This window comes from Gymnodraco acuticeps, unplaced genomic scaffold (assembly GCF_902827175.1).
Source record: "Gymnodraco acuticeps unplaced genomic scaffold, fGymAcu1.1, whole genome shotgun sequence".
Classification (NCBI taxonomy): Eukaryota; Metazoa; Chordata; class Actinopteri; order Perciformes; family Bathydraconidae; genus Gymnodraco; species Gymnodraco acuticeps.
In genome coordinates this window covers 1,006,025-1,030,318 of record NW_022992247.1, presented here as the reverse complement: position 1 = coordinate 1,030,318, position 24,294 = coordinate 1,006,025, and the positions used below count along the sequence as shown (strand labels likewise).

The following is a 24,294-nucleotide window of genomic DNA, read 5'->3' as shown; positions in this document are numbered from 1 at the left end:
GGAGCCGCAGATGATGGGTGTGCCAGCAAAGCCGCCTGAGCCAACACGGTCTTGACCTCAGCAAAAGCGACGTCCGCCTCTGCCGTCCAGTCGATCGCCTGGACGGGGGTCTTGCCCTTCAATACTTCATACAGCGGCCGCATGATGTGTGCGGCCCGGGCGATGAAACGGTGGTAGAAGGTCACCATCCCCAGAAACTCACGGAGCGACCGGGCTGTGAGCGGGCGAGGAAAAGCCGCAACAGCCTCCACCTTCGCCGGCAGAGGTGCCGCACCGCCCTTGGTGACGCGGTGCCCCAGGAAATCAATGTCAGACACCCCGAACTGGCACTTTGCAGGATCGATGATTAATCCGTGTTCGTTGAGCCGCGTGAAAAGGGCTCGGAGGTGGGACAGGTGCTCCTGCACTGAAGCGCTGGCGACGAGTATGTCGTTGAGGTAGACAAACACAAACGGCAGGTCCCCGCAGCACGGAATCCATCAGGCGCTGGAACGTCTGAGCGGCATTCTTGAGTCCAAAAGGCATCAGCAGGAACTCAAAAAGTCCAAAAGGCGTTATCACTGCTGTCTTGGGAATGTCCAGTGGATGCATGGGCACCTGGTGGTATCCACGCACCAGGTCCACCTTGGAAAACACCCCCGTACCGGCCAGATGCGCCGAAAAGTCCTGAATGTGCGGCACCGGATAGCGGTCAGGTCAGGCGTAGTGGCGTCGTTGAGTCGGCGGTAATCCCCGCACAGGCGGAACCCGCCGTTCGGTTTGGGGGAGCCTGCACGTGCCGCCGACGCTCAGGGCCACTACTGAGCGCCGGCCCCTCCGTTTCCCGGGGGTTTGTAGCTGCACGGGGCGATGCATTTCTTCGCCATTGTCCCGAAACGTGCGTGGTAAAAGCACTCTCCGGTGTCTCCACGCCGGCTCGATACAGCCGTGTCCGGCCTCCGCCACGCTTTCTTGAATGCAGATGGGCCGCTGAGCGTTGTGGCTAACGTCTCTGCACCGGGCTTTTGTGTAGCCCGGAAAAAAAGATCCGCTTCCTCAGCCAAGGCACGGGGCTCCGTGACAGGCGTGTTGGCCAGCGCCGTCTGTACCCGGGGAGGCAAGTGACGCAGGAAAATCTCCGTGAATAGAATCCGGGGATCTTCCCCCCCTAGCAGATTTAGCATTTTCTCCATTAGCTGGGATGGCTTGCTGTCTCCTAGGCCTTGAATGTCAAGTAACTGGCGGGCCCTCTCCTTAGCAGATAAGCTAAATGTCTTAAGGAGAAGGGCCTTAATCGCCTCATATTTGCCATGGTGTGGGGGGTCTGTGATAAATCCCACCAACCTGGACGACGTGGAGCTTCCCAGCGCTGCTACCACATGGTAGTATTTCAGGTCCCCGTCACGGACCTGTCGACAGGCGAAGTGTGCCTCCACGTGTGAGAACCATGCCTCCGCGGCGTGCTCCCAGAATTCCGGCAGCTTTATGAACACATCGCGCTCAGCCATGTTCGTTAATTTTCCGGAAACTTTCTCAGAAAAGTCAGGGTCACCAGTGTAGTGCCGTGAAAAGAGAGTCGGAGGCGGTGTATTAAGAATGGAGTTCCAATCTTTATTATCCATTAATATCAGAGAGGTTGACACATGCACTGCTCTGCCTGATGAGCTAGCAGGAATGGCAGCTAAAGCTACAGGTGTTCCCCACTAAAGGGTCCGTGTGGCAACACAATAAGCAAGGTGAATTATGGTCCGACATGGTGTCACCACAGTAGGCCTGTTATACTGAATGATATATATTTTACACACTCCTCTGCTTTCTGCACGGACCTCACAGCTGTTCTCTCTGGAAACATGCGTCGTGATGAGAGCAGTTAATAAAATAATATCCAGGGGATGCATGCAGAGCTGTCATTGGCTGAGATAAGTCCGGCTGTGTGTCACGACTCTTTGAAACATCTCTGTTCCCGGAAATGCATCCACGGAGGAGCCGTGGAGAACCGTGGAGGACCCATCAGTGTATCCTCGGTTAGAGCTCCTCCAGAGAGCCTCTTCGACACTCGGTCCTCGACGTGCATTTAGAGAAATGAGATGTCCTTCAACATGGCGCGCTGAAATGCATTTCCGGGTCACTACCGGAGGACCGAGGAGTCGAGGAGGGGGATTTGATGAAATGAGAAAGGGCCCTGGGCTTGTTTGCCAGCCATAATAACGTCATACCGGGGCGTTCGTTCCGGTGCACTCCGACATCGAGATTAAGATTAAACTAATTTATTTTGGGAACACCCACATACCTATGGAGTTGGCCAGATGTGTGTAAATTACTGTTCATGGTCATTTGAAAACAAATGCTGTTGTTGGACACACACACACAGCGGAGCTGAGCAGAGCATATACACATCATGTACCTTTGTGACCGGACATTTCCTTCATACAACGAGTAATAGGGGGAATAATCGGGCCGTGTGTGTGTGTGTGTGTGTGTGTGTGTGTGTGTGTGTGTGTGTGTGTGTGTGTGTGTGTGTGTGTGTGTGTGTGTGTGTGTGTGTGTGTGTGGTGTGTGTGTGTGTGTGTGTGTGTGTGTGTGTGTGTGTGTGTGTGTGTGTGTGTGGTGTGTGTGTGTGTGTGTGTGTGTGTGTGTGTGTGTGTGTGTGTGTGTGTGTGTGTGTGTGTGTGTGTGTGTGTGTGTGTGTGTGTGTGTGTGTGTGTGTGTGTGTGTGTGTGTGTGTGTGTGTGTGTGTGTGTGGTGTGTGTGTGTGTGTGTGTGTGGGGGTTGGTGGTTGGTTGGTTGGTTGGTTGGTTGGTTGGTTGGTTGGTTGGTTGGTTGGTTGGTTGGTTGAGGTTGAAACGTAACAGCCTGCAGTGGGGAACACAGTGAAGGCGGTGTGTACGCTCTGGTGCTGCACTTCTCAGAGGCTGCCTCCTGATGCTGCAGCCATTTCTTGAAGTGAAGGAGGTTTTACAAATAAAAAAATAGCTCTACACCCCTGGCCGCAATGTCCTTAAAATGAAGTCAGAGTTCGAAATATATCTCAAATAATGTATGCACTGCCATTTCCCCACGTAAACATAACAGTCTGCGATGAAACCGTTGTCTCCTGTGTGCTGCACTTCCTATTGGCGCACCGGTAACTTTCTCTGCGCACGAGGCTGAGACCTTATGCTAACCAATTTTGATTTGTTTTGGATGAAATAATATGACTGGTATAGGTGCGAAAATAAAAAATAAATAGAATCTTTTTTTTGTTGTTGATAAAATATTTTTATATATTTATAATTCTGCAAATATTACGATAAACTCACAGCTATTTCGCGGCCCGGCAGTAACACCCAGGGCCGCCCCTGGTCAACTTGGGGCCCCAAGCGACATTGTGAGATGAGGCCCCCCCCAACCGACAGGAGTGAAAAAAATAATTCCTGTTTATTATTATTATCAACACAGTTACTTTTTTATACAGTGAGGTAAATGGTAAATGTGCATGTATATTGTTCAGTATTCGTTTACAGGTGACTACGTCTGCATTTCCTGCCAAATACTAGCCTCAGAAAGATTAAAATATAATTAATGCAAATAAATTACTTCTACTAATAATCATAATCAATTCAATAATATAAATACTATTTTATTATAATATAGTTGTAATATAGTCAAGACAAAACATGCTTATGACATGCTCAAAACTGATATTTCTTAAATCTGTATTCAAATGTAGTTTCCTCTGTCAGCAATGTATCAACAACTACACACACATTTCTATCAGTATTTCTCTGTGTTGTGGTTGACATGATGATGACTGTTAGGAGTTAAGGGGAGAGGCTGAGCATCACCATGAAATGTGCAAATTGACATAAAAGGGGAAAAAATGCTCCATGTTTTTTAGGCTGTAAACTTTACCTGTTATGTAAGCCAACTAGACAGACAGTTTATCACTCTTCCTCCTGTACATTAGCAAATAAAAGGCATCACATACTTGAATGAATGGTAAATAAAGAATGCTGGAAATAACTGCATCTCCATTAGCCTATATGCTCTGCAGAGACTGCCTTCTTCATGTCGTGAATTGCAGCTGATGTTTTAATATGGCAATTGGCAATTTGACTTATACAACATTCGCAAGTTGTACATTTGACACATACAATAATAACCCACCTTCGAGTGATGCTCTAGTTTCTTCATGTTTTGTGCGCCGGACTGAAACTGTCTTTTCACCGACATCTCTTCACTTGCACTAGTGGCCGTATCAAAGCCGTGATTGGTCAGATGTGGATTCATTGCAACGGTGTCGGGTTACAGACGTGCTCCCCTTGTCACCTCTCACTCTCACTCTCGCGGGGGGTGCACGAAGAGCTGAGCGGAGAACTGCACACAGCAGCTGAGGCCCTCTGGGCGGGGCCCCCTGCGCAAGGCGGGGCCCCATGCAGCCTGCGTAATTGGCCTGTAGGGAGGGGCGGCCCTGGTAACACCAGTACCGGTCCGCGGACCGGGGGTTGGGAACCCCTGCTTTTAAGGTCCCATGTCATGCTTTTCCGGTTATTACCCGTCCCCTTGTGTTATGAAGGTTTTTCTGCATGTAAACGGTCTGCAGAGTCACAAACCCTCAAAGTACACCCTGTAGGGAGTAAAACTCTAACACAGAAAATACCTGTCTATGCTGCCCCAGAACGCCTCGTTGGAGATTTATATTTTTCCATTTCTTTCTTCCTGGTACCAAGTGACGTAACGACGACCTGTTGGAACTCCCAGAGCTATGGCCACACCCTCTGCCAGCCTAACATTTACTGTTGGAAGCTCAGGTTCAGTTCAAAATTGTATCCAGTCATGCCAAGGGTCTGTTTCCTGAGATGTGAGGGGAAATCTCCACTGTTTGCCCTATCGACGGCAGAACCACAACGAAGTCAGTGGTTGACATTTATTTTTAACACTGTTTCTTCAGAGGTTCGAAGAACGTTACTGTGTACGCGGCATTTCACGGACCAAAGCTTCACAAACATTGCACAGCTTGGGGCTGGATATGCAAAGCGTGTGGTACGAACTTCACACGAAGAAGGAAGTGAAGTCGGAGACGCGTTGCAGAAAGCTCAGAGAGAATCGGAAATCTCGGATACATACAGAAACGGTAGCATTGGACTGTTTTTTTTGGCGGATTTGCATAAACTGTACATTGACTGTTTCATCATGTCATCCAGCTCAGATGGTAGCCAAAGACACGATATGGAATGGATGATATCCAAAGCTGCGAGGAAGAAAAGGGCTTTGAGAGAAAGAGATAGCTCAGTAATGGCGCATTTCCACTACACGGCCTCGCTCGGTATGGCTAGGCCTTGTTAGGACTGGCTCACTTTATGGCGCATTTCCATTGCAGTTTAGGAACTGGGGTAGTATCTATAGTAACGCAGTGTAGGCGGGGCGATCGGCTTTTTGGCGGGCGGAGCGACGCTGCATAAAACTGCCGGCGTCATCTTCAATGTGACACAACTCACAACACAATAATGGAGGATGTGGAAGCGATTGTTTACTTGTTTCTTGGTATGTGACTTTTTATCACAGCAAGTAGGCAAACTTTGTTTCGAAATAGGCTGCTTATAGCAAAACGAAACGCAGAAGAAGCTGACGGGAGAATTTTGGCAATCCTACAACGCGGCAGAGACTACTACAGGACGACTAATCACTACTAGACGACAACGCTACTTAGTAAGCTAACGTTCGCTAACTAGCAATGTGTTTAGGCTCACGCTCACTATACGACCAAAGTGTTTCAAGTATTTAATTAATTGGATCTACCACTTTTACGTATTAAAATATGTATGCTTTTGTTTGTGTATTTCAGAAGTTACGTCCTGGGAGACAATGACTATCCCTTGCAAAACTGGCTCTTAAAACCCTTCCCTGGCACTGGACGGCTGACAGCAGAACATGTGCAATACAACAAGAAAATTTGCAGAGCACGGGTAGTAGTTGAAAACGCTTTTGGTAGACTGAAGGGAAGGTGGCGTTGCAAAGAAATGACTGATGTGAAACGTGTGAAATCTATGGTGCTGACATGCTGTGCTCTGCATAACCTCTGTGAGAGTCATGGAGAGGCCTATGATGATGCAACCCAGTCTCACGGCATTTCGTGTTCACCAACACGATTTTTAATCTATTGATTCGTGTTCACCAACACGATTTGCCCCTTTTTTTCGTGTTGCACAGCACGATTTTAAAAGCAATGTATTTCTACTGCCTGCAGCACATCTTTTTCTCCGGTCGGGTCGTGGGAGACCGGAAGCTGTGTGGTTCATTAAAACATGTTCTTACTCAATATCAAGCCACAGTTATTGCTTTTATTTTAAATCGTATAATTTCGGACTTTTGTTGCCGTCTGTGAGGAAAATAAATGGGGCTCAGAGCCTCAGGATACTGAAATCTGTATTTTTTAAATCTTTTTTTCCTTCTAATTTGTTATTCTTTTCAAAATAACACACTGTTATTTACTCACCAATAACACACAATTATCCTTGCTTTTATTTATTGGTTTAATTCCATAATCTCGGGCTTTTTTGGCATCCGTCAGGAACTGAATTTCAAAATAAAAATAACCGGAAACAGACGTAGGCATTTCGAGCGATTACCCAAGATCCTCAGCTATGGTTTTAAGCCATAGACTGTATATATAAATGGATGTAGGGTCCGTGACGTCACCCACCGGATTCTGCAGAGTTGCCGTGAAGCCCTTAGTAGGCGGAGTCGGCCACCAACGGCTCGACTGTGACGTCAGAGTCTAATCCCGCCTGCTCCAAATAAGGGCAAAGAGGCGGAGCCGAGGCGGGACCTGCTGCCTCCGAACTGGAAGTAAACAGAGCTAGCTCAGGCTAAAAAGCTAAGCTAACAAGAAATACATGCATACCAAGTTACTGCTAACAGTGTAGTTCCCCTATATAAACGTTACATTCATAATCAAATGAGACAATCTGCAAGAGAATTAGCTATATGTTCTTAATGCTTGTCATTCACACGTTGAGAAAAGACGGACTCCACCGCCAGCAGTTAGCTCCGGCGGCCACCACTGGGATAATCGGGTCCCCTATTAACATTTGCTCCCGTTTAGCATTATGGGCGTCATAGACATAGACTATAAAAGTCTTACCCAAAGCTGAATCATAAACTAAAATGTATATGTATGCATAAAGGGTTACGTCCTTAGCTGGCTAATAAGTAACAAGCTAAGCTACCAAGCACACAAACACCTGCGAACGGGGTTAACATGTATAATATTATCATTTTAGACTTCTTGGAAGTTCTGTTAGTACATTCAAGCGCACAGCACCACATTTTAATTGTCTGGTATTTGTAACAATATTCCCTAAAAGGCACAATCACCACGAACACGGCTAAAGCTAAAGGGTCAAGTACAGTACTATGACTAATTAACGTTGTAGCCTCTATGGTTGTAGCCTAGCAGAGTGGACAAGTTGCTGTTAGCTGACAGTGAGGCATGTACATGTCCATCAAAGTGACCACGCCCTAATTTATGCAAGAACTGTAAGACCTAATATAAATAAAAGGGTCGTGTTAGAAAACAATTCACTCACAGATTCATAATCATGAAGGTGGAATCTAACTATATCGATAATAATATTTATTGCATCCATGGGTAGAAACATGTTTTTTTCTGCTGTAAAGTTGGGCATTTTAACATGGGTCTATGGAAATTGCTCCTTTCTGCAGCCAGTCCCTAGCGGCCCATGTATGAACTGCAGTGTGTGGCACTTCCGTATTGGCGTCCCGGCTGTTCCCCAGAGTTTGCCGCTTGGTTTTAAACTCGTTTATTGGATTTTTTAGCCGCAATGCATGCTGGGATTTGGTGTTTATACGATATGAAATCCGGAAAACATTTTAAAAGAATAAAATACTTAATTCCGAGCGCTCTTGCTTTTCTCTTTGAAAGTCATCACATAACTGCATTGTAATACACGGTTCGGCTGCATTGTATATTACAGATCTGCCGTAGTTCTTTATTTATAGAGCCCTGATGAGAAGACCTTTGGAAAAACTGAGAAAATGCCGCCGAAACTGAATACTTGACGTGGATCATAAATATATTCAACAATTAAAAACAACATCTTCAATTTCTCTTCACACAATACGTCGCCTTGCAGTATCAACACTAATTCGGCTGACTTTTACATTTGATCTAATTCACAGATAGGTTATATTTAAACCATAACGGTGCACAGCTGATATAAAAGGACTGTAGTTTTAAAAGATATTACTGATTTTCTTTGAATGTAAGAATGTAAATACTGAGTCTGAAATAGTATAGCAATATGCTGTAAAATTATGTGAAAGCATGCATAAAACTACACATCTTCAGATGTTGTACGAAAACATAAGTGTCCTACATTTATAATACAAAGTTATTATGGCTGTGTGTACCTTGTGTGCACCTCCTAGTGGTTAAAGCACGTTATTGAATTATTGTTATATTTGATTTAAAAAATATTAAGAGTACATACTTTCATAGGGGGAAAGTATAAATATAATGTAAAAAATCAAGAAGATACTCTAAGTGATCTCTACAATAAAACAGTTTAGTGCAGAATGTACAAAGATATTAAGCACCAACTATCAAATATATCTCCTGATTGTTGGCACTTGACAATCACCTTACCTGAATTTTACTCAGGTGTAACTAAAGTCTGATTTAAGGGTTGTTTATATTTCACATAATTAATCAGAATCTGCAAAGTAACTCAAATAAATGCAGTGGAGTAAAAATACCAGGTTAACCTCTGAATTGTAGTGGAGTAGAATTACAAAGTAACAATGAGCTGTCGTGGGTATTAATGCTGCGCATTATGGACACAAGCGATTTTCACCTATTTATTAATTATATGTTTTACATTTGATAACACCAATGTGTTTAATACTGGCAACTTCTAATTGTGGGGAAAACGAAAACGTTCAGTAGAGACGTCCCATAGAACATTTTGCAAAACACAATAGCCAGCATGTGTAGTTCTGGGGGGGCGTTCGATTCCAGTTTTGGATAGTCTGGCGTGGTTTCGTTCCATTTCACACAGCTGTTTGACGCTCTGCGTAACCTTATGGGGACTGTAGTCCTAAACGCTAGCTGGGGATTATGGGTAGTGTAGTGTCTTCGGCCATCCTAAACTCAGAAATGTTGACAATCGCAATGATGCTCGAAATGTCCCTTATAGGCCTACGTCTGTTTCCGGTTATTTTTATTTTGAAATTCAGTTCCTGACGGACGCCAAAAAAGCCCGAGATTATGGAATTAAACCAATAAATAAAAGCAAGGATAATTGTGTGTTATTGGTGAGTAAATAACAGTGTGTTATTTTGAAAAGAATAACAAATTAGAAGGAAAAAAAGATTTTAAAATACAGATTTCAGTATTCTGAGGCTCTGAGCCCCATTTATTTTCCTCACAGACGGCAACAAAAGTCCGAAATTATACGATTTAAAATAAAAGCAATAATTGTGGCTTGATATTGAGTAAGAACATGTTTTTATGAACCACACAGCTTCCGGTCTCCCACGACCCGACCGGAGAAAAAGACGTGCTGCAGGCAGTAGAAATACATTGCTTTTAAAATCGTGCTGTGCAACACGAAAAAAAGGGGCAAATCGTGTTGGTGATCACGAATCAATAGATTAAAAATCATGTTGGTGAACACGAAATGCCGTGAGACTGGGTTGGGTGATGGGTGGGATGTACCAGCAGCCGCAGTGTCTCAAGGTGCAGAGGAGGAGGGCACTCATACGAGAGGGTTTGATGCGCTACCTGAATAGCTAAATATTCATTGTATTGTAATACATTTGTTTGTCAAATGATTTAAACAACTTTTGTTTTATCAGAATTTACTATTTAGTAAATATTCGAATTTCAAGCACCAGTAAGTACTGCCCCATAATAAGAACATTTGAGAAAATATCAGATTATGAAAAGAAAATTAAGCAAATATTAAAAGCAAACTATAAACATAAATACAAAAGTGTAAAACACAGCAAAACTACACTGAACAAAAATATAAATGCAACACTTTTGTTTTTGCTCCCATTTTTCATGAGATGAACTCAAAGATCTAAAACATTTTCTATGTACACAAAATAACCATTTATCTCAAGTATTGTTCACAAATCTGAAAAGATCTGTGATAGTGAGCACTTCTCCTTTGCCGAGATAATCCATCCCACCTCACAGGTGTGGCATATCAAGATGCTGATTAGACAGCATGATTATTGCACAGGTGTGCCTTAGGCTGGCCACAATAAAAGGCCACTCTGAAACGTGCAGTTTTGCTTTATTGGGGGGGGTCCGAAAACCAGTCAGTATCTGGGGTGACCACCATTTGCCTCACGCAGTGCAACACATCTCCTTCGCATAGAGTTGATCAGGTTGTTGATTGTGGCCTGTGGAATGTTGGTCCACTCCTCTTCAATGGCTGTGCCAAGTTGCTGGATATTGGCAGGAACTGGAACACGCTGTCGTATACGCCGATCCAGAGCATCCCAAACATGCTCAATGGGTGACATGTCCGGTGAGTATGCTGGCCATGCAAGAACTGGGATGTTTTCAGCCTCCAGGAATTGTGTACAGATCCTTACAACATGGGGGCGTGCATTATCATGCTGCAACATGAGGTGATGGTCGTGGATGAATGGCACAACAATGGGCCTCAGGATCTCGTCACGGTATCTCTGTGCATTCACAATGCCATCAATAAAATGCACCTGTGTTCGTCGTCCATAACATACGCCTGCCCATACCATAACCCCACCACCACCGTGGGCCACTCGATTCACAACATTGACATCAGAAAACCGCTCACCCACACGACGCCACACACGCTGTCTGCCATCTGCCCTGAACAGTGAAAACCGGGATTCATCCGTGAAGAGGACACCTCTCCAACGTGCCAGAAGCCATCGAATGTGAGCATTTGCCCACTCAAATTGGTTACGACGACGAACCGGAGTCAGGTCGAGACCCCGATGAGGACGACGAGCATGCAGATGAGCTTCCCTGAGACAGTTTCTGACAGTTTGTGCAGAAATTCTTTGGTTATGCAAACCGATTGTTGCAGCAGCTGTCCGAGTGGCTGCTCTCAGACGATCTTGGAGGTGAAAATGCTGGATGTGGAGGTCCTGGGCTGGTGTGGTTACACGTGGTCTGCGGTTGTGAGGCCGGTTGGATGTACTGCCAAATTCTCTGAAACGCCTTTGGAGACGGCTTATGGTAGAGAAATGAACATGCAATTCACGGGCAACAGCTCTGGTGGACATTCCTGCTGTCAGCATGCCAATTGCACGCTCCCTCAAAACTTGCGACATCTGTGGCATTGTGCTGTGTGATAAAACTGAACATTTTAGAGTGGCCTTTTATTGTGGCCAGCCTGAGGCACACCTGTGCAATAATCATGCTGTCTAATCAGCATCTTGATATGCCACACCTGTGGGGTGGGATGGATTATCTCGGCAAAGGAGAAGTGCTCACCATCACAGATTTTTTCAGATTTGTGAACAATATTTGAGAGAAATGGATATTTTGTGTACATAGAAAATGTTTTAGATCTTTGAGTTCATCTCATGAAAAATGGGAGCAAAAACAAAAGTGTTGCATTTATATTTTTGTTCAGTGTATATTCATAAATGCAAGTGTAAAATAAGTGTGGGAAATTGTAATCATGGATGGAGGCTAAAGTGTCCACAGCATAAAATAATATTAGAATATAACCTCAATCTTTCTTCTAGACATGCTAAAAGCTTGCTGGAATGGGTTAGGGGAGCTCGTCCCTGACCAAGGGCCTGCCGAGTTGATCAGTGCAAGCAATCATCTTCTCTGTATTTGTTATGATGGTTTATGTCTGAAAGTCACAGCCAAAAGGTTCAAGGTTTTTTATTTTGTCATACGTACAGTGTAGTTATGACGATGAAAATCTTAGGTCACAGGCTCCTCCAACAGTGCAACACTGTCAAGCCCTTGGGTATATTTGCAGTTTCCCCGCTTGAAAGGGATGGTACAGTCCATAGGAGGTTTTAACTGGGTTTCACTCGTACAATGACCACAACTTTGTTTCTTTTGAGTTCTTCTTTACTTTGGTATTTGTTGTTGCAGTACAGCTTATGTAGTAAGGTTGTAAGGTAAAAAACCTTAAATGAAAAATAAATAATTACTGTAAATACAATGCACATCAAATAATAAATGCAAACATACATGCTTTACATATACTTAACACTTGTGAATATTGTTTTTACTTTCTTAATGTACTTTTATGAATTATGTTTTTAAACAGTTTTTAACTTATGCAGTCTCATTAAAAATGCAAATATAATAGACAGCATGCAAACCGTTTTTATCAATCTACATATCTCAATAAACAAATCACACTCGTTTTTAAATCAACAATCATGTTGCTTTAGCTTGAGGACATCAAACAAACAAATGACACTGAACTAGAACGCACGTTCTAACGTGCGCAATGAACGGTAAGTTGTATGACTCTTAACACACAGTTCGTCTCTCACCGGCCGCTTCTCCAGCTTGTTATGGCTGCACCAGTGCTGCTTCTTTGACGTTTCTTCTGCTGGTTCGTTGCTGCTGCTGGACGCCCGCTCTTTAGTTTGTCCCTCTCCAGCTTTAATTACTGCCCTTCTTTCAGGTGCGTTGCTTTTAAAGGTGCAGCGACGCTGATTAGCAATTCGGGAATGATTTCAGACAGCTGCCTCTCTGTCAATCAGCCAACTTTTTAACCCCCTGATCTCCTGTGAGGATTTTCCAAGTTGACTTCACAAACACAATAAAACAGATACACAGAAATATAGTGCAAGTACATAGTAAATAGTGAGCGCTGTGTACCGCTCTCTTTGTATAGGTTTGTTATTGTGTTCTCTCTTCTCTTATATATAAGGTATGTGTTGTTTGAGTCTAGCACAACGAGGGCATTAAAATTGAGCAATTTTTACTACATGTATTATTCTTAATACCATTACAAAATAAATATGTAATGTAATAATGTTTTAGAGGAGGAGCTCAAGCTAGCAAACTCAATTTCTTGCTTTAAATCTCTTAATATTAACTTTTATCTTATGGGCTTTTTCCTAACTGATGGTGTTTGTTATTGCTTTATAAATGCATGTATGTTTATATCTTATCAAAATCAAGATTATGTGAATCTGAATTTGATTCAGATGATGGTGGTTATTATATTTCTCACTGCAGAGGGACGCCTAGATGATGCCATCTTTCTGTGTGATCGCTGTTGGGTGCAATTATTTATCAACAAGAGATAAGATAAGTCAAAGAAGTACTTTATTGATCCCAATTTGGGAAGTGTTTTGTTGCAGCAGCATAAAAAAGGCAAGGCATTGTACAACACAAATAAAAAATGTTTGTATTAAAGAAGCATAAAAAGTCATGCATTGTAAAAATAAAATAAACATTTTAAAGATAAGAAATAAACAAGAAAGTACAAATGTTGCATTTACAAATGAACAATAACAACATATAAACAATATAATAACAATATATTCTCAGCCAGAGGTTATTTGTTTGTTTTATCACAGAGGCTCGTCTTACTGAGGAGACGGGCGCCGCCGGCTGACCATTCCCCCTAGCACCTGTCAAGACTGCGCAGGAAGGCTAAATGAAATGTCTGTGCTTGAGCGGCCTCCTCCCTTCTCAAGGTCGCATCCATCTCCCTCGTCCGGGCAGCAGCCGCTAAGCTCATGTCAAAGTGCCGTTCCATCTGGGCCAGGTGCCGGGCCAGGTGCCGGGCCAGGTGCTGATCCTGCTGGGCTAGGTGCTGTTCATGGTGCCGTTCCTGCTGGGCCAGATCCTGTCCTCCTCGTTTCCTCTTGCCTGGGTGACAATAAGATGATTATAGCAATAACAATTAGCAATAAGAATGAAAAACATAGGACAGGTACAGGTCACACAAGGATATAAGAATAACATGTATAAACAGAACAACAGTAAGGTGAACTAAAGGAAGTTCTGGCCCTAGATGTTTACAATGATTGTGAAATTGAATTACATTATGTCCAGCCTGTTGATAATGAATATAAATATATGTATATGATAGGATGTCACACACAATTGTGCTAGCTGCTTACTAGCTAGTTACTTTACTTGTAACAGAGCATTTCCACACAGTGGTATAGCTTAGTTTACTTACTGACAATGATCAAAAGTTTAAAAAAAGTCACAATTCCAGTTATTTTGCCATGCCTATTTCTTACCTAGAACCACACGCTGCGGTGTCGCGCTGGCACTCAACGTTGGGGTCTGTGGTCGAGTTGGTGTTGGTTCTTCTGTTGGTGGTTGAGTTGGTCGAGTTGGTCGAGTTGGGGTCTGTTCCTCAGTTGATATTGAGGACGGAACACTGCTATCCCCCGTTGTTCGGGAATGTTCCTCCTCGTTAGTCCCAATGTAATCATCTAGAACAGCAACATGACTTGTTAATTCCACAAACTACTGCAGCACAATACTAAATAGCAACAACAACTCTAGAAAAGGAAAACTGAACGTAAACAATGGCACATGGTGTTAGCAAACAATAGCTCTAGCTAATGCTATCTGCCTTAGCTAGCTATGTAGCTCTTTGGGGCTCCATAAAAGCATGGGTTGTTGAACATAAATGTAAGGATAAAATAGACTTATTTGTTAGAAGTGAGCTTTAGAATAGATAGGGACACAACGCTTTCAAGCAAATAACAGAGCGTTAGCAAAAACTTACCATGCAGGGACTCAAGTAACGCAGTTGCAGAGTCTAGACCAGTGTTTCTCAAACTGTTTCATACCAAGGACCACATAACCAATAAAAAAACACTCGCGGACCACCTAACTCCACAAATATCCCAAAACACATCGTTTTTTACAAATCGCCTGAAAATTGTACAAACAAGTAGCCACATGTGTGATGAAGGTGTTGCGCTGGGCTATATCATGCAATCGAAAGTGAAACTTAAGCTTGCTCCATTGCAGAGATATTCCTGCGAGAGTGCGTAAAACTTAAATTTATTTATTTATTTCAAATGTGACATTTTACCAATATACTCACGGACCACTAGGCGGCACTCACGGACCACCAGTGGTCCGCGGACCACACTTTGAGAAGGACTGGTCTAGACCTCCCTCCCTCCCAACGTTAGCCGCCCGGTCTATGGCCGTAAATAGCGTCCAACAGGTCGAACCACTTCCAGTTTTTCCTACCCGCACCAGTCGTGCCGTTGTTATCCTTGACTAGGCGATATTCACTCTTCAATTTTTTTTGTTTTTCCCTACACTGCAGTAAAGTCCTCGAAAATCCGAGTTTGGACATCAGTGCAGAGACCTCCTGAAACACTTTTAAATTGCGAGTTGTTCCGCCGAGCTCCCGTTGGATTTTGTGGTCCGCAATCAGATGGAGGAACGTCGTCACTTCTTCGACTGACCACGGCGTGCTTTTTCTTGCCATTTTTTAAGCTCCTCTGTTTACAAAAATGTTGTTTAGAAAAATGCTGCAAGGTTCGTCATGGGAGCCTGCCTGCAGACCTCCACTCTCAGGACACTTCCGGTGCAGACCTCCAGTCTCAGGACACCTCCACTGTCAGTACAGGAAGTGACGATTCTGACGCGTTTTTTTTCCCGCCCACCGAAGGACTCGCTTGATGGAAGTTTTCAAATCACAATGGGGTCTCATCACGGAGATGATGAGTCCGCCCACCGTGCACTTTGGGTCCTTTTGACCCCCCCAGCCTGGTTCTTGTCAAAGTTTTTTGCTCAAATGACACCATGGAGGAATGTAACGGGAGTTGACAGGGGACTCTGCCCGCCTCACGAGTGCTTATTTTCGGACACTTGTTTTCACTTTTCCCCGGTTTTATTATTTTTTTGGCTATTTCACCCGGACATTGCCCGGTCTCGGAAAGTGGCGCTGCGGCTGTACTGATAGTAACAACAATACAAGGTGTCCGTATATATCCATATATATATATAGATACATAGGTATATAATAAGTGTCACGATCCGTCAAGATCATGGTCAAGATCCGATTTTATTTTGTATTTGCGTGCATTTCCTGTTTGGAAAGTGGCACTGTACCATAGCACTGTACTGATAGTGGTGATTTTATTTTGGAATTCTTAGCGTGCACTTCCTGTCCTGAGAGTGGAGGTGTCCTGAGAGTGGAGGTCTGCACCGGAACTGTCCTGAGAGTGGAGGTCTGCAGGCAGACCCCTCTCAGGTTCGCTAGATATATGCAACGCTAGGGATTATCTCGCGCGCAACGATTGTGACGATTCTCTCTGACCAATCAGGAGGTTCTTTATTTGTCATACGGACATAGCTAGTTATGTCGATACAAATCTTAGGTCAGAGGCTTCTCCAACAGTGCAACACAATAATACAGAAAAACAGAAACATATAGTGCAAGTAAATATTAAAAAGTAAATACAAAGAAAAATAGTTTAAAAAAAGTGAAGTAGTGAAATAAGAGTATATATGCAAGCTATTTGAATGCTATATTAGATAAATAGATACATAATTACTAAGTAGCAGCCAGTTTAATGTTATGGATGTTGTTACAACAGTTCAGGTGTTTAACAGTCTTATGGCCTGTGGGATGAAACTGTCCCTGAGTCTGGTGGTTTTAGTCCGGATGCTGCGGTACCGCCTGCCAGACGGCAGCAGACTGAACAGTTTGTGGCTGGGGTGATGGGGGTCATTTATAATCCTGAGGGCTTTCTTCCTGAGCCGCTGGGAGTGAAAGTCCTCCATGGATGGCAGCTCCGTACTGGTGATGTTCTCTGCAGTTTTCACCACCCTCTGTAAAGCCTTACGATTGAGGGCGGTGTAGCTGCCGTACCAGGCCGTGATGCAGCCAGTCAGGATACTCTCTATGGTGCACCTGTAGAAGGTCAGGATCCTCTCTATGGTGCACCTGTAGAAGGTCAGGATGCTCTCTATGGTGCACCTGTAGAAGGTCAGGATCCTCTCTATGGTGCACCTGTAGAAGGTCAGGATCCTCTCTATGGTGCACCTGTAGAAGGTCAGGATGCTCTCTATGGTGCACCTGTAGAAGGTTAGGATCCTCTCTATGGAGCACCTGTAGAAGGTCAGGATGCTCTCTATGGTGCACCTGTAGAAGTTCAGGATACTCTCTATGGTGTACCTGTAGAAGGTCAGGATCCTCTCTATGGTGCACCTGTAGAAGGTCAGGATCCTCTCTATGGAGCACCTGTAGAAGTTGCAGAGTATCATGGAGTCCATGTTGAACCTCCTCAGCCTGCGGAGAAAGAAGAGCCGCTGTCAAGCTTTCTTGGTGATGGTGGTGGTGTGAAGAGTCCACGTCAGGTCCTCAGTGATGAGTCCACGTCAGGTCCTCAGTGAAGAGTCTATGTCAGGTCCTCAGTGATGAGTCCATGTCAGGTCCTCAGTGAAGAGTCTATGTCAGGTCCTCAGTGATGAGTCCATGTCAGGTCCTCAGTGATGAGCCCATGTCAGGTCCTCAGTGATGAGTCCACGTCAGGTCCTCAATGATCAGTACATGTCAGGTCCTCAGTGATGAGTCCATGTCAGGTCCTCTGTGATGAGCCCATGTCAGGTCCTCAGTGATTAGTCCACGTCAGGTCCTCAGTGATCAGTACATGTCAGGTCCTCAGTGATGAGTCCATGTCAGGTCCTCAGTGATGAGTCCATGTCAGGTCCTTAGTGATGAGTCCATGTCAGGTCCTCAGTGATGAGCCCATGTCAGGTCCTCAGTGATGAGTCCATGTCAGGTCCTCAGTGATGAGTCCATGTCAGGTCCTCAGTGATGTGGACACCGAGGAACCTGAAGCTGCTGACTCTCTCCACCGTAGTCCCATTGATGGCGATTGGGGGTGTGTCCCTCTCTCTGCTGCTTCCTGTAATCCACAATCAGCTCATTGGTTTTGCTGACGTTGAGATGGAGGTTGTTATCCTGGCACCAAGATGTCAGGTTTTCCACCTCCTCTCTGTACGCCGTTTCGTCGCCGTCGGTGATCTGTCCGATGACGGTCGTGTCGTCAGCAAACTTCACGATGGTGTTGGAGCTGTGTGTGGCCACGCAGTCGTGAGTGAACAGGGAGTAGAGGAGAGGGCTGAGCACGCAGCCTTGAGGGGCACCAGTTTTGAGGATCAGGGTGGAGGATGTGATGGTTGTGTGAAAAACACACTTCTTCTCCCTGGCCTTCTAGTCAGAGCGGAGCACGACTCCTGACATTTCCCTGTGTTTTTTATATCTCTGTTGTAAATTATTGTCTTTTATTGTGATAGTGTGATGTTACTTTGGCTCGACCAAAAATCACTTTTAAATATGTTATATAAATAAAACTTGATTTGATTTGATAATACTTGTTTTTTTTTTAATGCTTTTCTGGTCAGGTGTTGTCCCGCTCGCTGAAGAGAAAAGGATGACAGTCAGGAGGTGTAGCTGCCTTATATACTGTGAGCCTGCGCACACATTCAGGTAGGCTTGCCCTGATTGGCCGGCTACGCTTATACAGCTTCAGTGTGTGAACGCTCGCGTATCATTGATGAGAGTAGTACCCTATGGAAGCAAACAAGAGACAGAAGTATTTGAATTGTATTAGACACCGAATTTATAACATTGAAAATAATTACTTTGAAAATCATGTATCTAAATGTTTTTGCTCCGAATTTACCTATGTGAAATAAAAATGTAAAAATTCAAGTGAAAAAAATTCGAATGTTCAAATTCAGATCCCAAAAATTCGACGTCAAAAAATTCGATGTCAAAAAATTCGATGTATAAAATTCGATGTCCAAAATTGCGATGCAGCATCATCCGGGCTACGCAGACAGGATAAGCAATCGAGCCCTAATGCAACTCCGACTTCTGGCCTATCAGAGCACGGCTTTGTCAGTCATGTGATCACAACAACCCGGGAGAAAAATGACGGAAAACAGTGGGGCTCGCCGCTCGGGTAAGTAGTCAGTTTGTGCTCTTTATTTTACAAGCAGTGAGGGCTCGACAGCATTTGTATCTTACATTAGCTAGCTAAATGAGTGAAGTAGCCTTGTGCCTTGCTGTTAGCACGCTCCGTTACCATTAATTGAAGTGAATCACAACGTGTGTGTGTGTGTGTGTGGGTTGGTTGGTTGGTTGGGGGTGACGGTTTGCAAAGTAAAGTAACGATCACTTCGGTTAGATAAGTCAAGTAGACCATGCTACACTATACGAAATACTCTCTTACAAAAGCCCTGCATTTAAACATGTTAATGTTACTTTAGTAAAAGTATGCTAGTATAATTAGGAAAGTGTTGTTAAAGTAGACACAAGTTATACTATTATATTATATCATTTGATTTATTGTTATTACCGATGCACGAGTTGACTTAACTGTTGTAGTTGGAGCTCATTTTGAACAATGAGCTAACTAATTATTACTTTCATAATGGTGTAATGTGCCAACTATTTTCTACATTAATAGATGAAGGTCTGGTTTGTTCAAACTCTCAAAATAGTAGGACCAGAGCCCTAGAGACTCTAGGGCTCTGAGTAGGACATGCTGTCATAATTAGTCCGAAGTGACACCTTTACAATGTTAAAGCTGTTAGATAAATGTAGTGACGTAAAAACTAAAGTATTCAAGATAGTGTAGTGGAAAAGAGATGTTTTTTTTTTTAAATGTTACCAAAACAAAATCTCTTGTTTTGGACTGACAGTAATAATTCAAGAAATAGTAGATAAATAAATACACACACATCAATCTGTGTGCATTTGTTGTGGATGGAACACAACAAATGGTGCTCTTACCTGTGATGCCTCCTCCAAACATTATAACCAGACTGTATCATTCAAACTATAAGTAACAGTTCTAGCTACTTGACTTCAGACAAACAATTCAAAAGACAAAATCAACACAATTTATTGAAAGACCAATCTTTATTTCTCTCCTTTTTGTTTGTGTTATTAAACCCTGTCAATCTAAAAAACTGAGCAACTCAACAGTTAACTTTATATTTCTTATTGTCCAAAGCATCTATTACACTATTTGTTCCCCTCTCATATTCACAGGATGGATGATTAGAGACTTTGGGGGAGACCTCAGCTTTATGAACGTCCTGTCTGTTGCTTTGGCCAGAGAGGGCTGAGGGTCTTTCCCTCCTCGCAGGGAAAGACCCTGCAGGCCTGAGGGAGGAGGACCAGGCCTGATGGAGGAGGACCTGCACCAGCTGCACCTACAGAACTTAGCCCATGCTGGGCATAGCTGTTACCACCTGCACAGGCCTAGCCTGTCAATTAACAGATTAACATTTAGTGTAACTTATGTATATTATTTCGTTTTTATTTAAAAAAAATGGTGATGGTTCATGCTTGATAACTTTTAGTTCACATTTCAATAAATTGTATTTGCACTCCTTTTGTCCGTTATTCTTGCTGAAAATGTTAGATTACACATTCACATCTGAATGAAGATTGGCACCATTTATTTATGACGTTGCAAACTCTGCGGTACAAGGCACAAGTGATGTGAAGCTCAAAGTGAGGCAAATGCATTTGGTCAGCTGACTTTTTTTTTTTGCCAAACTTTATAGGCCTGACAATAATCACACTGTCTCTGAGGTGCAACGTAAAACACAAAACAACACAAATGAAGTTCCTGTTAGACTACAAAACTAGTCAGTGTGCAGGTCTTTGTGTTACAATACAAGTGTCTCTTAGTGAATGTCCTGTACTGCTCTTAAATCTCATAACATCAGCTTCTCCTTTCCCTCTTGGATGTTCTTCTGGACCCTCAGAGAAAGAGAACATGGTGAAGCAGTCCTGTCTCTCAGGCGTGTCCTTTCCTAACAGAAATATAAAAAAACATATTATTGCTGAGCAAGTGTGTTATTTAAGAAAGAGGTGTGTTTGTTTGTTCATAAATATAATGATTTTTTTATTTGAATGTGTTTTTTTAAATCCAACAGTGTACTGCAAAGATAATCAGATTATGAATAAACCGTTCTAAATTCATCAACATTGAAATACATTTATTATTAAAATAATATTTAACTGTTATCAAAACTTAGTGCAACTGTAGAAGCTTGCTCTGTCCGGTTGTCTCACTGAAAGACAAAGGGTCGCAGCTCTCACTATGTTCAATAATATTTGCCTTAAATACATTGAAATGTGAAAGTTGAACAAAAAAGTGATGTTGCTTGGTAAAATGTAAATGTAACCTTTTGCTAAGAAAGTCCACTCAACATCACTGATGTGTAGGAGATCTAGTATTCACTCAGTCATGTTTAATGGCATGTATATGTGTATTAGAGTCATTACTTTATGCATTCTTTGTAATGTATGAAAAAGGTGTACCTTGGAATCCGTGCTGAAGTTCTCTGCTGCTAGGAGTCCAGATCTGTCTCTCCTCCTCTGGTCCAGCCTGTCTGGATCACCTTGAGGACACTTTGAACAAACAGATGTAAAGTTACATGCGTGGCTTACAGACTTCTTTACATGCAAACTACTTGTTATCTTCTTTTAAAAACAGGTCATAATCTTATTGTTATACTTAAGAAATGGCTGGATATCACAGTCCTTATACTGTATCAGTTTGATTGAGTATTATTGTGTAGGTCCTTTTTATTTTACTGTTACTTTGGATGAGGTTTTCATGAGTCAGTCAAATTAATTTGTTTTGAAATGCCATATTCATATGTATCACACACGTAAGGGTAAGACACAAACCTATTGAACAAATGCAATGCAATGGATAAGCTTAATTTCCACTGAAGTCACAGATAACGTCATATATCATATTTAAACAAATCATTTCCTTGTCACTAAAGCATTGACTCCGCTATTCATCGTCCTTAAATGCAGGCATTAAGTTACATGTTCCGTTCTACAGCCACGATGAGGCTGTTTCTCAAGTGTGAGGATAATACAATTAAAAGAGGCATTGGTAATAATATTAAAAACAACAATGTTTGGGTTCTTTCGTCGGATAGGCGGTTAGCTGCAATAAATAACTCCAGTTCAACAAACCATATTACAATATCTAAGGGAGCGTTATTTCTGGACCATCTTGAAATGTGACGTTCATATTTTAAAGATACACACATTTCATTGTGAGGTTGATTTAATATACACTAAGCCTCTCTTCAACAATACGTTGAAGTTAGCTAGTCTATTTTATGCTATAGTAGAGCATAGCGAATTTAAATGAACCTTAACAATGCATACAGTAACCTAAATAGCAAACTAACTATCTAACGTACAAGGATGACCTTATTTGAGCAACCTCGCACAGAAGCCTTTTGGTATACAGTAGCATCCCACTTAATGTTTTACACTCTTGGATGCTACGCATAGCATCGTTAGCACAGATGGAGCTACGATTGCTCAAATGCTACCCCAACTCTAAACATTCATTAACGTTAGCTTAATAAAAACACCAGTAACATAACATAAAGTACGCAGGGTTGACTTACCGAAGAAACTGCATTCATGGACGGTCTGTTTCAACCGCAGATAAATCCTATATTTGCAGGACGAATAGTCCACCAGGAACCAACACAACAAACACGGCCGAGTTCAAGTAGTGTTCTCCTCATGAGCTGAGCCGCTGTAGCATCACGGAGCTAACAGTGAGACAGAGGAGCTAGGAGCAGCAGTCCCGTTGTCATGAAGGGGGAATCTAACTATATACAGAATATGTTTTTGTAGATCCAGGCTAGAAACATGTTCATTTTCTGATGTTAAGTTGGACATTTTAACATAGGGTCTACGGGAATTGCTCCCATCTGCATCCATCGCCTATAGTTTGCAGCATTGGGCTTCACCCGCACTGTCCCGGGGTTTGCTGCTTGGCTCTGATAGGCCAGAAGTCGGTTTGATTGCATTAGGGCTCGATTGCTTATCCTGTCTGAGTAGCCCGGATGAGGCTGCATCGCAATTTTTGACGTCGAATTTTACACACCGAATTTTTTGACATCGAATTTTAAACACCAAAATATTTGACGTCGAATTTTTTTCACTTGAATTTTTGGGATCTGAATTTGAACATTCGAATTTTTTTTAACTTGAATTTTTACATTTTTATTTCACATAGATAAATTCGGAGCAAAACAAATTCAGATTCATGATTTTCAAAGTAATTATTTTCAATGCTATAAATTCGGTGTCTAATACAATTCGAATACTTCTGTCTCTTGTTTGCTTCCATAGTACCCATAGAGTCCAGTAGAGGGTGGAGCCTGTGTGAGATAGAACATGTAATGTAATGGATGAGGAATTGGGTCTTTTTCTAAAGGGAAGTACAGGGGTTAATGTGCTGATCTACCAGTCAGAGGTTCAGTGGTTCAATCCCACCCCCTGCTGTCAACACATCATAGTGTCCTCGGGCATGAAACCTAACCACAAATTGCTCCCGTACACAATACACATGTCTATGCTGTGTTAATGTTTCCAGGTGGCTTTAAATAAAATCATCAGTTAAATAACATGTTATGACATTTATTAGATTCAGCATTAGATATTGGATAGCCATGGAACTGTTTACAAACACACATGAATTAGCAGCTTCTGAAGCAGTCGTGGCTCAGTTAAAACACCTATACCAAGCGGATGGCACCCAAATTATTCATTATTACGTGCGGTTTTTATTATCGCTGTGTAAAGCCTTACATTTCAGACAATGGTCACATAATAAAATAAACAACCAACTACTATAACCCATAAAAAGGTTTGGGTTTAACATTCATTTATCGATTTAAAACTGACATCCCCCACACACAGCTTTACATACACCTCTACATTGGGTGAAAAGAAACATAACTTAAACCAAGTGTCTGAGCTCTTCTTTTTAATGACATTCCAAGCCTCATCTTGATAATCAGGGTTTAAGATCCGTACTCAACATTCTTACACAGGATATACACCTTGATTATTATTATTGCAATCTAATAATCTTGTTCCCACAGTTTCAGGGGATAACCATAACCCAAACTAGAAGACTGTAATTATGAATGTAAATACAAAGCTTTTACCAACATTATTTATTTACTGCAACAGAGAACAATACATTTTGATGGTCATTCTTGTAGAAGAAGAGACATGGAGTGAAGATGACAATTGTTGGTAATTTGAGGACAGAGAAATCAACATGGATTAAATAGTGTGAAGTGACTACAGAGCTAACATGTTGATACAGCAAAAGGCAGAGAGCGCTTTAAAAAAGGAAAGAGGGAGAGTGAGGGAGAGAAAGAGCGGAAGAGGAGGACAAGGCGGAGAGAGAGAAGAGAGATCACAGAGAGAGAGAGAGAGAGAGAGAGAGAGAGAGAGAGAGAGAGAGAGAGAGAGC

The 24,294-nt window shown here is 42.7% G+C and overlaps 1 long non-coding RNA gene across 2 annotated transcripts; it reads right to left on the bottom strand.

The window, feature by feature from the left end:
- Window positions 1-13,274: 13,274 nt before the first annotated feature.
- On the bottom strand, window positions 13,275-15,561 carry LOC117540011. 2 transcript variants are annotated; one of them, XR_004568102.1, is made up of 3 exons: window positions 14,718-15,561; window positions 14,221-14,418; window positions 13,275-13,840 (listed from the first exon to the last, which is right to left on the bottom strand). It is a non-coding gene; the product is annotated as an uncharacterized LOC117540011 (long non-coding RNA). The 2 variants fall into 2 exon arrangements; XR_004568101.1 differs by having other exon boundaries at window positions 14,221-15,561.
- Window positions 15,562-24,294: the final 8,733 nt, after the last annotated feature.